This window comes from Uloborus diversus, chromosome 6, assembly GCF_026930045.1.
Source record: "Uloborus diversus isolate 005 chromosome 6, Udiv.v.3.1, whole genome shotgun sequence".
In the NCBI taxonomy this organism is placed as follows: Eukaryota; Metazoa; Arthropoda; class Arachnida; order Araneae; family Uloboridae; genus Uloborus; species Uloborus diversus.
Window position 1 is genome coordinate 104,952,808 of NC_072736.1, and position 16,948 is coordinate 104,969,755.

Sequence of the window (16,948 nt, forward strand, 5' to 3'; positions counted from 1 at the left end):
TATCCCAAAACGATTACCGCAAATTCCGTAACATTTTAAATCGCATTAAGGGATTACGGACGGCTACATTTTTTTAAAAGTTTGTACTTCAATAGCAATATAGAGACGATTTTAGAATATGTAAAAAAAAAAGGCAAATCGTTTTAAACAAGTGAAATTTAAATTTACATTTTGGAAATTCCTCAAATTTGTATATACTTAAATGTCGTTTTTTCATTTCTAAAAGAGTTCTATTTTGTCCTTCGTATTTATTGCCATTTTACTTCTATGGGTATGGAAAAAGCTCAATTTTTATTCACGTCAAAGCAGCGTGTTTTGAGTTATTTCAGTTACAGAAGAAAACGAATAAACATAACTATATATATTGTTTCTCACAATTATTACACACCCAGGCAACGTTTTAAAGCATTTTAAAGGTTTGATGTTCTCATTCTAAAGGGACATTATTAGAATCTGGATTTGTAGTGACTATTAATCCTATTTTGGGACGATTTCTCCGGTAAGAAGCTATACAATAATTTAGATGGCAGGTGTAGCGCTGGACACCATTTGATGGGGATGGGGGTTATAAGGGAAATGGTTGACTTTATTTAAGAATTGTTGACCTCACTCGAATTGGAATTTTTGAGAAATACCCAAACTAACTTCTTTACAACTCCTGAATGTTTTCCTGATTTATGTTGTGTGATTTTTTGGGTTCTTCCCAGTTTCGCCGACATTTCATACCCCCCCCCCCCTTGATTTTCAGTTTTCATCACATCTTTTGATATATTAAAGGGGGGAGGCCATTTTAAATGGAGGCGAAACAGGAGAGAAACCATTTTTTTTTGTAACTATTTTGGTATATCCCTATGTTGACCATTTACTTGAATCGATTGAAAAAAACTACATCAAAGTGAGCGAAGCCGCGGGTAAAAGCTAGTTGGTCATATCTCGTCAAATCGCTTGAGGCCATGTGCCATCATGCCTCAGATTTTGTCTATTATTTTTTTAAATATCTGTAAGACAAGCTTTTTTTTTCAGCAATCACGATTGTTTATTGTTCTCATTTGACCGAATTTTTTTCCGGTTCTTTTTTTAACTGGGACCAGGGGCCTCTGCAGCACCACCGTCTCCGGTTTCTGCAGGCGCGGCTCCTCCGGTCCTGAGCAATCGCCTTCTCCTAGTCCATGTCCTACACAAGCACGCTCACACACTCACACACTCACACACATACACACACACACACACACACACGCCTTCACACACATACACTCACTCACGCCTACGTGCATACACACAGGTCTAGGCACACACACAACTATAAACACATAACCGCCCACGAGAAGGAGCAGGCTTGAGGGGGGTGACAGGAGCCGTCTCTAGAAACAATAACTCCAATCAGTAGGGGTCTGTCGCAGCTTGTGATTGCGAAAAAACATAATTTAAATTCAAAATTTCAGAATTCAAATTTTTTTTTTTTTTTTCTGAATGAAAATAAGGTAAACATTGGAGATTTTTTTTTTCAAAAATTCAATTTTTGGTCACTTTTTGGAGTTACCTTTTTAGTAAGAATGTAGAAAAATCTCTTGAATTTCTTTATTTTTCAATCAGTTAAATGGAACAAGGTATCAATTTTAAGCTAATATTTTTTTCTTTCAGTACAATTAACAGAAAGTACTCTATTAATAGTAGAGTAGCTAGAGTCAGTTTTTATGCTTTTTCAACTGCAAAATTTAATTAGTTATATCTCCAGAGTAAAACTAATATCTGCATTTTTTTTTTTTTTTTTTTGGTATGATTAAATCATTACCTTGCTACGTCAAAAAATTATGAGACTGTTTCTCGTTGTTTTTAAATAAAATAATAAAGTTTGTTTTGCAGAAAGTTTACTTCAAACACACGCTTTCTATAACTTTAAAGCCCTTTCGAGCTTAAAAAGGCCAAAAAACTTTTTAAAACAGTTAATACTGAGGTGTCAAATAATAAAAAATTGATTTGTATCAATCGTAAATCGTTAAAAAATTGTTCTCTTTGGAAAAGAATTGTGCAAAAACCTCCGTTTCAGATGTGACAAAAAAAAAAAAAAACCCCTTTGATTTAAAATATACTAAATATTAAGAAGAATAATAAGAAAAATAGTTTAAAACACATTTCTACTAGCCATATTTTGCATTTATTTCGACATTAAAAAACATTTAAAGTACTTATGAAAAGTGTTCACAACGTGAACTTGTTTGGATTACGTATTAACTCACACACAATGATCTTCTCTGTCTGAACTTAAAACTGTTCTATTCAAATCAATAGAAGAAAAAATTATTTTAAATAGATTAATATTTCAGTAAAAGATCTCAAGTTTTTATTGCCACTAATGTTTTATTTAAAAAACAGATAATTTTTGCACATATAAGCTAAACGACTACAAGAAATGAAATGCTTTAAAAAAATCTGAATTAATCTAAGTTAAATCACAAATATTAAGTTAAATATGCGTTGGATTTAACCATAAACTTTCTGCTGTAAGTCACGCAAAGTGTTTTACTTGAGATGTTGTAATGATGTTATCTTGTGTGCAAACGATTTAAGCAAACCTATGTAAAAGATGAATTCGGGTCGATTCCGTTCCATTTTTTTTTTTTTTAACTTGGATTATTTCAAAAATAATCATTAAACCTTTTTCGGGTTTTTAAAAAAATAATACAAAAGAAAGTACTTCTGCATTTACCATTAAAATATATAGCAAATTGTGCTTCACTCTTATTTATGGTGCACGCTACTTTCCCATTATTTATAACCAAAATTTTCGTTCAATTTTTTATAACTACACTTGTCAAAAAAAGGAAAAATTAATGACATTATTATATTAAATTTAAAATGCTACGATAGCGAATAACTTGGGTGATGTGAGTCTCAGAACATAGCGACTTTTATCAACGGCAGCTTCTGATACGAATACAAGTATAAATGTTAACGCTAAAGGATTAAATGAATGAAGTTAAAGAAAATGTGTTTTTTCCGGTCAACATATGCTTTATGATTCCAAGCATTTTTTTTTTAAATTTGTTGTCCAAATATTGGTATTAAAAAAGCATTTAAGGAAAAAAGAGCTACAGCTGAAAAATAGCTGATTTACTATGTCAATATTATTATAATATAGTATTTGTTGAAAAATAAAATAAAAAACTTTTCTGTGTAATCGACAGATGTACTACATTGGATGCGCTTTTGGAAAAAAACAAACAATTTATTTTAAATGGATATTATCAATAATCGATAAAAAGTACAGCAGTATTCTTTAACTAAAGCATAAGCTAAATTCCTTTAAAATCCTATTCAAAATGAGAGAAATATTTTAAAAGTATTTTTTAAATGAATTACTGGCTCATAAATAGCTTTTTGACTTTCATCTGGCAATTGTTTTCACTTAATTTCTTTTAATCGAGTAAAATTGACAAAAGATGGATTTTGGGTATTGCAGTGTTGCATTACAGGAATAAATTATTTTCTTTTCTTGTGACTTTAAGAAAGTTCATTAAAATTTGGATTTTGAATTGTTAAGAAGAAATATTTCTTGAAACGTTCAAACTTACTGCATGCAGTTCCGCTGATTTTCAAGTTATACGTAAATGAAATTTTACACCATCATGAACTCGAAAACCACACCAGATTGCAGATATAGTAGTTAAAAGGTATACTTTGTGGTTATTAAAAGTAAAAGAAAATTATGTGTGCTTGCAGTCTCGTTTGATTTTATCTTTGAATGATAAATTTAAATTCAATGCTCTTATAAAGATGATGCAAATGTTTGGTCTGACAAAGATTTTTCTCCAATCCTAAAAAAAAATACCTCTTACATACCCGTCTTTGCATTTCGATTATAACAACATTTTACAGAAACTACTTTAAAATCCCTCTCTGTTTTAAAAGTCACGCATCGCTGTTGAATTGCTAATTTGGATTCAATTTACATGAACTTTTTTTTTTTTTGCTACAAGTATAATAATTCGTGGTTTCCATCAATTGCTCTGACGATTTGCGATAATTTTTTGCGTTTAGCAATAAACCCGACAACACATGGACTGCAAATAAACCAGTCTAATTCAGGAATAGAGTTGCTGGAAGGAATTGAAAAAGACTTTGTAAACACTATCCTCAGATATTTTGCTCCGCGACATAAAATACTCGCTCGGGATGATCATGAATGGGGTAGATTGATGGAAAATGGGACTTGGACAGGTCTGATTGGAATGCTACAATGAAATGAGGCGGACTTTGCCATTTCTACTCTTTCTATAACTGAGGAAAGGTATCACGTCGTTGATTTTACCGTTTCATATGACATAGAAACAAATATTTTTATTACACAGGCACCTGCAGCACTTCCAAGATTCATTTCCTTACTTTCTCCTTTTTCTGCTACCGTATGGATAACCATACTTTTTTCAATTTTACTAACTGCAATCATACTTCGTGCGTTTTGTATTGAAGGTAATTCATTCAGCAAAATAATTATGAATTTTGATAAACTAAAATTATTCGTATATGATAGTTTAAGTAAAAGATGTTTATATGCTTCGATTTTAATTCCTTGTATTGTTCTAATTTTTGTGTATAAGGCAGTTCTACTAACTATGCTAACAATACCAAAGCGAGAAACTGGAATTCACACCATTTCTGAACTTGCAAACGCAGTGCAAATGAAATCTTATAAATGTTACTTAGCTGAAGGCACGGCTTTGTTTGAAATGTTTAAACGAACTGACAACGTGTTACTTCAAAACCTCGAAAAAACTATCCGAGAAAACGGATGGTTTATTCCATACAGTACCTCCCTAATCAGAACAAAAATATATCAAGAAAAAGCTGCTCTAGTTGTCACAAAACAATTTGCAAACTGTTTTCCCCTCCACAAAGTTTTAATATCTGATGAGAATTTTGACATGAGTCCTATTAGCGTAGCTATGGTGAAAAACTTTCCTTGTGCCACACAGCTAAACCAAGTTATTTATAGACTGATTGAAAGTGGAATTTATCAAAAATCTGTGAAACATTGTTTTTTCAACACAGTAAAAGAAACTGTCGATGAGACAAATATCAACTTGTCATTAAACACTACAGATTTCTATGAAGTTTTCCGAATCTTATGTGCTGGTTACATTTTGTCGATTGCTGTATTTATCTTGGAAATAATACAGAAAAAGCTTGGGATGCTTACTCCACGAAAATTTAGAAAATTAATTGCAACAATGTTAAATATTTTGTGAAACATATTTAAACGTAAAAATTTCAGATTTCCTCTTTACCACATTTCACGTAGCAAAGTAAGTAGTGTGATCTGGAAAAAAAATCTCAAATTTCATATAAAACTTACATTTTACTCACACCCGAATGAATATTTCTGAGATTTTTCGGACTGTCTGCATATGCAAATGTACCTACTTATGTACGGACGGTCGAAATATTCTTTTTGAAGAACTGCGAATTTATTATTACTAGTTTTCTCTTGACGTTTTAAGCGGGGTATAGATCTTGCAAAGCTCACTGTGTGCTATTGAAGGTTTAATTTTCTTATACAGAGTGTATTTAAAATGATTAAACAATTTAAGAGGGATGACAGTAGTAATCAAGATGCACAAAAGATGCAATTCACTAATACCACGGGGACGCAAATGACGTTTAAATTTGCGTTTATTGGTCTGTTTCTAAGAATATGGAATATTTGCATGGGTGATATCATGCTCAGGGACAAAGGAAACGATACACAACGGCAGCAGCTGGAAACAAAATGTTCCACGAGAAAGCAACTGTTATCTTTGTAGAAGAGTGGCTTAAGCTCTTTCATTCTGCGAGACTTTCAGTATCTAATGTTTTTTTTTTTTTTTTTTTGTTATCACTATTCTTAGCGTGACATTGAAAAAGCGATTTTCTTTTGCTTAAAAGCTAAAAAAAGCGGTTTGTTGACTTTTTAAGTGTAAAATTTTTCAAAAGTTCAAAACCCAATATTTTTAAAATACCGTAAACGCGGGTTACTTGGGCCCGTCTCCAACCCAAATTGAGAAAAGGGTAGAATGTTCTGTGTCAACCTTTAGGAAGTAATGTATTCAAAGCATTTCCATTGCTTTGGTCAAGAAGCAACACTAGTGGTTCTTAATTCCTTGTGCTAACACGCATCTTTATAACATTTTAAACGTTTTACATGCAGAAGCAGTTCTACATCAGCTAAGAGTTTGTTAAATACATATATGTGAACACTATTTGATACTTTATGTAGTAGTATAGTTATAATTCTCATTTCCGTCGAGGATATTTCAACAACACATCTTATTAACTAAAAATTACGACGTTCTTTGGTCTAGCATAAAAACTTGAAAAAAAATCCATCAATGAGCTTTGGAAATAGGAAGCAAAAGCTAAAAGTGAAACTCTAAGCAGGAAAAGCACGAGAAAAACGAAGAATTCTCAGCAGCGGCTGAAGAGAGCGATTACAAATTGAATTCATCAGAGTTTTTATTATGGAAATGAAAAAGATTTGAAAATTGTAGAAGGTTTAGAAAAATTTGACTCAGTTGCACCTACTTCTTGCAAATTCTGTTGAATTGGTTGGGAAGTTTATGGATTTTTTTTTTTTTTTTTTGATGAATGTGTGTGGAATGGGTTCAGGTGTTCAGGGACATCTATCAATGAGAGAAGAAGCTAATGTTGAGAACATGGAAATCACCAGCAAATTTTAGCTGTGGCTGTAACCAACATATTTGGATCCTTTATTTTACAAATGGAGTTCTGTTTAAAAAAAAAAATATTCGTGAAAAGATGATTGTTCTCTTTCCACTATTTCTGAAACAATAACTAGGTATGCACACACAGTTTTAAAATTTTTCTTAAACAAATATGTTTCTTAAACAAATATGTTGTTTAAAATGCATTTTTCGTTCAAATAAATAATTTTTCGTAAAAACGCTATGTCTTTTCTTGACTCTAGGTAGTTCTACAATGACTTTAAAGAGGGAAAACCACTTTAGGACAAAGTAACTCAAACGCAAGGGAGAGTAACATTGGTCGAAATAAAAAAGAGTAAAAAAGGGGTAGCAAAACTTTTTTAAAAAATATTACTATTTAAAAACGTATTTGAGAGTACTCTAGATGCGTCAAAAAAGTTTCCGCTGCTTGGAAGTATGAATTGTGTTGACCGTGAGACAAACACAAAATTGCCAATTTTATTTGTAGTCAATTACAAGGAGGTTATCTTTAAGAGCCTAAGAGAGGCCATGTCAGCTTTGTCAGAAATTAGGGGCGCAGTCCTTGAAAGCGCCCCGCTCTGAATGGTAGTAGCATAAGTTTTGAAATCGTTATAGGGGATCCGGAGAGCAAACTAACAAATGAGCCTACATTTACTTTCGGAGGCCGTGTTAATTTTTCCCTTTTACCATAATTCAAACTTAAATACTAAATAACTGTTTGAAGAATGTAAATATTATCTTGGACTTTCAAACACTCACCCATCACACAGAGCTATGAAAGATTATGTATTTTTAAGTCAGTATTTTAATTCCTCCGTAACTAAGTCCCGTAATGTCTTTTCAAACGGTATATCGGACGGATAGAAATCTAAATATCGTTACCGTGGTAGTAGATACATATCGATATGTGAAGGTTTATCGGTATATCGCCCAGCCCTATTGGTGAGTCATAAATCTTCAGATCAAGTGAGAAAACCTTTTTTTTATTTCTAAAATGTTTTCCAAAGCTAGTGAAGCAAATGGCGCTGATTTTTCCGCTGTGTGTTTTCCAGAAAAACGATAACACGAGAAATAGGGGAGAGTGTTGTACCTTGGGACACTACTAATTTCTAAGAATCTATTTTTAGCAGTCATGTTTTTTTAGCCTCTATTAGTAACCTTCACCACTAAATGGTGCCGTAGTAAAAATGAGCATCAAATGAGCAAAATTGAAAATTTTTTGCGAGAAAGAATCTTTAATAACTCAAAAGTAAATATTTTCTTTATTTTTGTTTTATTTTCTGTCTTCGTATTTTTAAAACTAATCAACTGAATTTCATTTTGTTATAAAAGAGAAGTACTGTAAATAATTTGCATATGAGAAAGTAATTATAGTGCATCTAGATTGGCCACCATTTTGGTTTTTCTTAAACCACGTGGGGATCGTACCCTGGGACAGCCAAATATTTTGCACATTAGGACACGTTCCAAGGTACAACACACATATGGTTCTTAATAATTAAGATATGTTAAGGAACATGGAACAATGTTCTATTCTTATGCAGTCTTTTAAACACATTTAACGTTTGATAATAATTTATAATTCATAATTCATTACTGAATATTCATGATATAATTCACTACCATGATTTTTTTTCTGGTGCAAAATTGTTTTAAGTATATGGCTTGACTTATAGTATATGGCTTGTAATTGTTTTAAGTTAAGCTGAGTCTCATTCAAATGAGCGTAATACACGCATAAAATTTTTATTTTTCCCCTCATTCAGATGGAATCGCCTTAACTGGATGTTTGCCAATTCCATACAATCCATGGTCAAACAGTAGTTTAAATACTACGCATCACTGTTTACTTGCAAATTAGGTTTGCAAAGGTTATGTAAATTGAATACTATCTCCAAGAAGTTTGCGCAACAACAAAAGTAATCTATGTTTTTTATCAATTACTCAGATGATTTGCAATAAGTTTTTGCGCTTAACAATAAACCCGACAGTGCATGGATTGCAAATAAACCGGTCTGATTCAGATATAGAAGTACTGAGAGGATTTGAAAGAGACTTTATAAATACCATCCTCAGATATTTTTGCACCGCGGCATAAAATACTCGCTCCGGATGATCAAGAATTGAGTAGGTTGCTTAAAAACGGGACTTAGACAGGTCTGATTGGAATGCTAGAACGAAATGAGGCGGACTTTTGCCATTTCTACTCTTTCTATTACTGAGGAAAGGTATCACGTCGTTTATTTTACTGTTCCTTATGACATAGAATCCATCATTTTTATTACAAAAGCACCTGCAGCACTTCCAAGAGTGATTTCCTTACTTTCACCTTTTTCAGCGACCGTATGGATAACCATACTTTTAGCAGTTTTACTAACTGCAATCATAGTTGGAGTGTTTTTTTATTAAAGATTATTCATTCAATAAAATGTTCAAAATGAGTTTCGCAGATGTAAAACTATTCGCAAATGACAGCATTAGTAAACGGTTTTTATGTGGTTCCATTTTAATTGCTGGTATGGTTTTAACTTTTGCGTATAAGGCAGTTCTACTTACTATGCTAACAATACCAAAGCGAGAAACTGGAATTCATACCATTTTTGAACTTGCAAAAGCAGTGCAAACGAAATCTTATAAGTGTTACTTAACTGGCGGTACGGCTTTGCTTGAAATGTTCAAAACAACTGACGATAATTTACTTGGAAACCTCGGAAAAACGATCCAAGAAAATGAATGGTTTATTCGAGCGACAACAACTCGCATTGGAAACAAAATATTCAGCGAAAAGTCTGCTCTAATCGTCTCAAAACAATTTACAAACTTTTTTCGCCATCAGAGCATATTAATATCTGATGAAAAATTTAGTATTAATCCTATTAGTGTAGCTATGGCGAAACACTTTCCCTGTGTCAGACAACTAAACCAAGTTATTTATAGACTAATTGAAAGCGGAATTTATCAAAAGTCTTTGGAAAATTTCTTTTCTGAAAATAAAATAAGAGACACTGGTGATCAGACAAATATCAATTTTTCATTAACCACAGTAGACTTTTATGAAGTTTTTCTAATCTTGTGTTATGGTTACATGTTTTCAATTGCTGTGTTTCTCTGGGAAATAATACGGGGAAATGTTTGGATATTTACTTACTGTAGAAAAATTTAAAAATATGTCAAAACAAAAAAATGTCGTCTGCACGTGCAGCTGTACTTACGAAAATACAGACATTCGACTTATCCTTTTTGAGATTCCATAAGTTTATTACTACTAGTTTTCTCTTGACGTTTTAATGTGGGTATATATCTTGCAAAACTCAAAAACTAAAGTTGTAGTTTTCTGAAAATTACTCAGCACTACTAAAATACCATTTTCTGTAGTAAAATTTGTTTAATATAACTGTACAAAATGATTTCATTATAGAATTTGTGGCACCATATGTGCTATTTGTTAGTCATAAATTAAAGTAAAAAGTATCAACAGCATTAAAATAATTGAGACCGGTCCAATAGACACCATATCCCATGCATTTTGAATTTAAAATTTCGAAAACAAATTTCATAATTTTCTCATTATAATGTATTATTATAATGTTCTTAAAATAGTGGAACCATAATATAAATGCTTTTTACTGGGTCTATTTTTGTTTATTGCATGTTCGAGCTCTAAGGGCTACCAACCACTATTATCGACCACTATTGTCATTAACGGAGAGTGGTGGCGTCAAATAAGTTTTACTGTGTTTCAAAAACAAGCATTTAAACTTTATTTGATTTTTCAACAAATATATTTATTTTATCAAAAATTAGCAGAAAAGAAAAAAATTCTGCTCTTACCATTCATAATGTAAGGCAAATTGTGCTTGCACCCTTACAAATGATAATCGTTACTTTCTCATTGTTAAAATCAAAAAACTTCTGTCTATGCTTTATTACTACACTTGACAGAAAAACATTAATTACTGAAATTATCATATTAAAATTAAAATTGGATGATAGCTAACAATTTAGATGACAGAAGTATCAGAACAACACTGACTTTCAATAACTTCTAGTACGCAAGAAAGTAAAATTGTTAACGCCGTATAACTTAACAAAAACCCAGTAATGGTATACATAAAATTAATCAAAATTTAGTTTCCAGTATACACATGTGCTTTATGATAGCAAACGTTTTCTGAAAAACGCGTTGTTAAAGTACTGGTGTGAATCTTTCCAGACACATATGCTACATCTACAGAAGGCCGGATTCACAATCTCAATTTTAATGTAATTTATTATTTATAAAAAAAATAAAATCCGTAATTGTTTTAGGAACTGCTCTGCAACGGATGAGCTTTTGGATAAAAGACAAATAATTTAATTCAAGTGTATATAATTAATCAAGGCGAAAGCTTGCGCATGCATTTTTACACTAATAACATAAGACAAAATGTGTCCTTGTATTTTGAAAATGAAAGAAATGTTTTTTGAGAGATTTTTTTTTTTTTTTTTTAAATTTCTAGCTCTTATTCTTGATAAAAAGCTCTCAGATTTTCATCTGGAATTGTTCTCCCTTGATTTCTGTTTTTGAAGCTAGTGAAGTTGAAGACAGAAGTGTTTTCAGGCATTTCATTTCAAGCATAATTGTTTTCCTTTCTTTTGCTTCTAAGAAATGTCATGAGAATTTGGAATTTGCATCGCTCAGAATAAATAATTTCCCAAACCGCTCAAACTTGCTTCCTGAAATTAGATTCTGACTGCCATGGATTTTTAAGCTAAAGCCAAACGGATCACCGTTGTGAACTGCCAAACCAGACCAAATCAGAAGTCACCTTTTTAAAAGGTACGATGAGATGATAAAACTTATAAGAAAATAATATGTGCTTGCGTTTTCGCTTGAGTTTGTTTTTGAGTGAAAAAATTGAATTTCAATGCTTTTATAAAGAAGATGATCTGGTAAAGATAACGCTAGACTCTCTAAATTATAAAAACAGCAGTAACAGAATCTTGATCGTTCGAGCCTCGTGCGAATCTTTGGACTCATAAAGATTTTGCTCTATTGCTAAGCAATAACACTAATACACCTTCCCTGCCCTTTTATTAAAAAAAAAGTTTTAAAGAAACTATTTGTAATCAGTTTAAATATTACGCATCACTGCTCAGTTGTTAATTTGGATTGAATTCACATGAACCTTTGAGAAACTATCTCCGAGAAAGTTGCGCAACAAGTAAAGTACTAAATTGTGTTTTCCATGATTTTCTCTAATGATTTGCGACAACACATGGATTAAAAGTAAAACGGTATACCTTAGGAGTAAACGTGCTGAAAGAATTTAAAAGAGACGTTGTAAAAACCATCCTCAAACATTCTTGCACCGTGGCGTAAAATACTCGATCGGGATGATCAAGAATGGGGTAGATTGCTTAAAAATGGGACTTGGACAGGTTTGATTGGCATACTACAACGAAATGAGGCGGACTTTGCCATTTCGAGTCTTTCTATATCTGAGGAAAGATATCACGTCTTCGATTTTACTGTTTCTTATGACATAGAAACAAATATTTTTATTACAAAGGCACCAGCACTTCCATGAGTCATTTCCTTACATTAACCTTTTTCTGTGACCGTATGGATAACCATACTTTTAACATTTCAATAACTGTAATAATACTTTGTGCGTTTTTATTGAAGGTTATTCATTCAGCAAAATGTTCAAAATGAAATTCTGAGACCGAAAACTACTCGTATATGATAGTATAAGTAAAATATGTAAAATATGCAACAATGTTAAATATTGAATAAAAAATTTTATTAAAATAAAATCCTCAGATTAGCATGACAAAAAAAATAGAAACCTCAGAAATTCATTCTTTTTTTACAACCTTTTGCATAGCAAAGGAAGTTGTGGGATCTCGAAAAGAATGTTACTTAACTTTCGTACAAAATGTCCATTTTATTCACTTTCGAAGGAATGATTAGCAGATATTTTTGACCGTCTACACGTGCAAAGGTAATACCTACGAATGTATGGACGGTCGGAATGTCCTTTTTCAGGATCCACGAGTTAATCATTTATCCACTAGTTTTCTCTTGAAGTTTTAATGTGGGTGCAAAACTCAAAAACGGTATGCTGTAAAAGGTTGAATTTTCTTATTCAGAGTGTATGTGAAATGATTCAACAAACTCAGGATGACAGTAGTCATCATGACGGGGGTCGTAAATGACGTTTGAATTTGCGTTTATTGGTCTCTCCGTAAGAAGGTGGAAGATTTGAATACGTGGATTAATACTCACTGACAAAGTGATCGTGTTGCTTGGACCAGTTTCGTGTTACTGGCCGGCTCGAGCGGAAAGCAGCTTGCGAGATTTTGATGTTTTTTAATGTTTTGCGCCCTTTAATTGTCCATGGTTCAGCTCAAAAATGTGTTTAGAAATGAAATTTTACGATTTTAACAGTACAAAATCTGATTTTTCTGTTAAATAATGAATGGCGAGGAAAAATATCTTGATTGAATTTTTGTATATTTATGCGAAAATAGAGACTAAAATAAAGAACTATTTCATGTAACCGCATTCGAATGAGGTCTTAACTTGTGAAGTTGGTGTTTTTAAATCAACAATTTTACGACTTTTAAAAAGAAGTAATATCACTCCTACAATATAGGTGAATAAAGTGCCACGTTAATTCGATCGATATTAGAAATGGGATTAGTGTTTTCTCACATAGCATGCGCACGAATTAGAAGAAAGTAAGAGCAAATAAGAAAATGTTTGTCATAAGAAAATTTGTGAACTTCTGTTTACATTTACGTCCACAGGTCATCTTTACTGACAAGATTAGGCTTTGTTTAGATGAGCCATATGGATTGTGGAGCTATTTTAATGACCTTCGATAAGAAAAATTCAGCTCATCGATGTATGTATAATATGAAAGGTAGCGGTGTCGTGGTACGTGGAGTGTTTAATTCAGTGGTAACAAAACATCGATCTACGACACCTACGTGCTCTCCAGACTTGAACCCTGCGAAAAATCTGTGGTGTTTCATTGTTGTATTCATTAGAACAATAACTGGTTTCAATCAGAACTCAAAACTACAATTTCCGAAGCATAGTAAAATATTAATTGTGAATAAATTAATAATTCAATAAAAAATTCTTAGTTTCTATTGCCACAAATTTTTCTTTTGAAATGCAGATAATCTTGCATTTAAAAACTACACTACAAAAATGAAATGATTTCACAAATTAATCTCAGTTACGTCACTAATATAAGTTGGTATAAGTTAAATGTAAACATAATTTTTCTGTTTTAAATCCCATAAATTGTTTTACTTGAGATATTGTGATGGTGTTGTCATGTGTTCAACGATTGAAACAATCAAATGTTTAGATAAAGTCGACACAGTTCAACTTTAAGTTGTTGCTTTTTTTACTTGGTACTACAGTATTAACTTTTATGAGTGACTACCCCTATGCAGCGGCAACCTCCATTAACGACCAATTTTCTAAAGCAGCAATTTCTTCCCTATCTACTCGATGTCAAAAATTCTCTAGAAAGGATAATCGACAACGACCGACAAATCATTTCACACAATGCCAATAAATGCGGGAATTTTCAGTTAGAGAAAAGCAAAAGAGATAAAGAAAGAAAATAAACGCACCAGTCTACTCTTGCCTATAAAAGTGCAAAGGAACCAGACAAATGAGGTAAATTTTTCAAACGAATTCCTTTCTCACTCTTTGCCCCCTCAGTTTCGAATCCCAAAATTCTAAAAAGGAGGACGTAGTTTTTCGCACTCTTTTGAATCTATTTAAGGTGACAAACGTAAGTCTATAGGTGGCCGGTAGGCCGGTGCACAAAATAAGGAGGAATAGTCGAAAGATGTGTGAAAAGTTATGAGGGGCCACAAAATTGGACTGTTTTATTTATTTTTTTTTTTTTTTTTTGTTTCTCTTTAAAAATAAAATTTGGCTGTGTAACTGAATTTTAACATTACTCATTAAATGACCTCTCAAAATAAAATTTGACGTTAAATATCAGGACTGATGGCCACCATCGACTCCCTTTTCTAACTATAAATTCCATTTTGTTTTCAAAATAACGTGAGAAAAGTCCATTTATTTGGATTTTTTCGTTTTCATTTTCGTGAAATAAATCATTCCACCGAGTAAAAAATCATTTTTAAATTGGTCGCAGATTTTAAATTCTAAAACATATGAGAGCAAGGCCCTTATTATTTTTTTTTTTTTTTTTTGAAAAGAACAGGAAGTTGGCCCCCTGCCCCCTCCCTCCCCCTCTACGAGCTGCCTAAGCGTATATCTTGCTATCTAAAAATCTTTTTAGCTTAATTCAAGAGTTGAGAAATAGATAGGCTCAAGCATGGAATCCAAAAGGACTCGTGGTCAAACTGAGATTGCACTAAGGAGAATGACATGAATAAACTACTTTGCGGCTAAAAGATAATCAAAAGCAAAATATTTTTAAAAAAATGTTTTTTTTTTTTAATTCTAAGGTATATTTCAATAAGCTTAGTTCACATTTAAAAGTATAAAATACAATAAATATATTATTTCTTGATTAAAACACTTTTAAAAAAACGGAGTTGATCTCAATGTGTTTATATTTAGGGTAATTTTGCAGAAGTTAATAAAATTTAAATTAAAAATTGAGAGAAAAAAAAACCTATATACAGCTTTTTACGAATAGCTTTTACTATACCGCCTCTATTTTTTCTTCTCTCAATTTTTAATTTAAATTGTATCGGCTGCTGTAGAAGTGCACTAAACATAAAGACATTGAGATCAACTCCATTTTTTAGTGTTTTAATCAAGAAATCATATACAGTGATTAAAAGTTATTTTTTTTTAAATCAAAAACCAAAAATTGCCGGAAATTTATCTCACAAAAGTCTTTGTACGCTTTAAAAAAATGTCAAAAAATTAGCAAGTAATCTAACTTTTTACTAAGTTATTATTTGGTAGAATATCATGCAATAACAAAAATAGCTTTTAAACGTCTGGGAATAGATTTCATTGTTTTTTTTTTTTTCTTTTTTTGTGCAATTTCTGAGTAAGTGTTCAGCCGCAATGCGAGTCTCACTGTTTCTATTTCGCTTTTCGTTTCAATGGTGTATTTTCGTAATCTAGCCACCAGATATCTCCAAATATTTTCCATTAAGTTTAAATCTGGCGATTGAGGAGATATTTCTAAGCTCAAGGACAAATTTTGAGGCACCAAGCGCGAACGTGTGCTTCTTATCGTTATCTTGATAAAAAACAAAGTTGTTTCCGATTACCAAATTTTTGGCTAATAGTTTAAAATTATTTTTTAAAATATTTAAATGAACAGCACACCACATTATTTCACCAAAAAATTCCAAATTTCCAAGTCCTGATGCTGAGATGCACCCTCACACAAGAACACCTTCACCGTCCTGATTAACTGATCTAAGTTCTTAAGATTGAATTCCTCATTTTTTTTCTTCCATTTACAATTATACAACAATTTAACCCAAAATGTTGAATTTATTTTCATCTATAAGTAAGACGTTGTTCCAAAACATTTTGAGCTTATTTATCATTGATTTTACGACGGAAAGCGTAAGTTTTCTGTTTTTTGCACGGAACAAGAAAATTTCTGCGGGATGAGGTCTCATTTAATATAGCTAATCAGATAACTTGGCGAACAATTTTAGGGGTAAATTAAACGTAAAATGTTTCATTCAATTCTGCAGAAACTTTTTCAGCACTCAAATGTGTATTTTTCATAATTTTTTTAACTGTAAATCTCCGATCATGCTTTGTTAACTTTGCCAGTTGACCTCTTCATACCTTGTTTTCGTTCCGATTCTTGTCTTTAAAGCATTTATCAAGCACTTCATCATAGAATGGAATAAATTAACCAATTTAGAGACATTTCAAACCAATTTACGGCTATTGGGAGGGAAAAAATCAAATTTCAAATCGTGTTTGTTGTTTTCCACGCATACCTGCCATTTAAAAATAATAAGCAGAAAATTAGGTAATAAATACACAAAAAAATAAAGGCAAATAACTTTATAGTATCATTACAATGCAAAAATAATAAAAAAACCACATTTGATAATTTTAATTATGAATTTATCCGAAAATATTTCAATGTACGATGATTTTTGTGGCGTATATTTTCTCTATCTCTTCATTTTTTGACAAATTTCAAAAATAAAATCTGGCAATATTTTGAAAAAACTACTGGGTTTTATTCAGAATGGCA

The 16,948-nt window shown here is 31.8% G+C and overlaps 1 pseudogene; it reads left to right on the plus strand.

The window, feature by feature from the left end:
• Window positions 1-267: 267 nt before the first annotated feature.
• The window catches only part of LOC129224906 (glutamate receptor ionotropic, delta-2-like), a 31,645-nt pseudogene continuing 14,964 nt past the window's right edge, over window positions 268-16,948 (plus strand).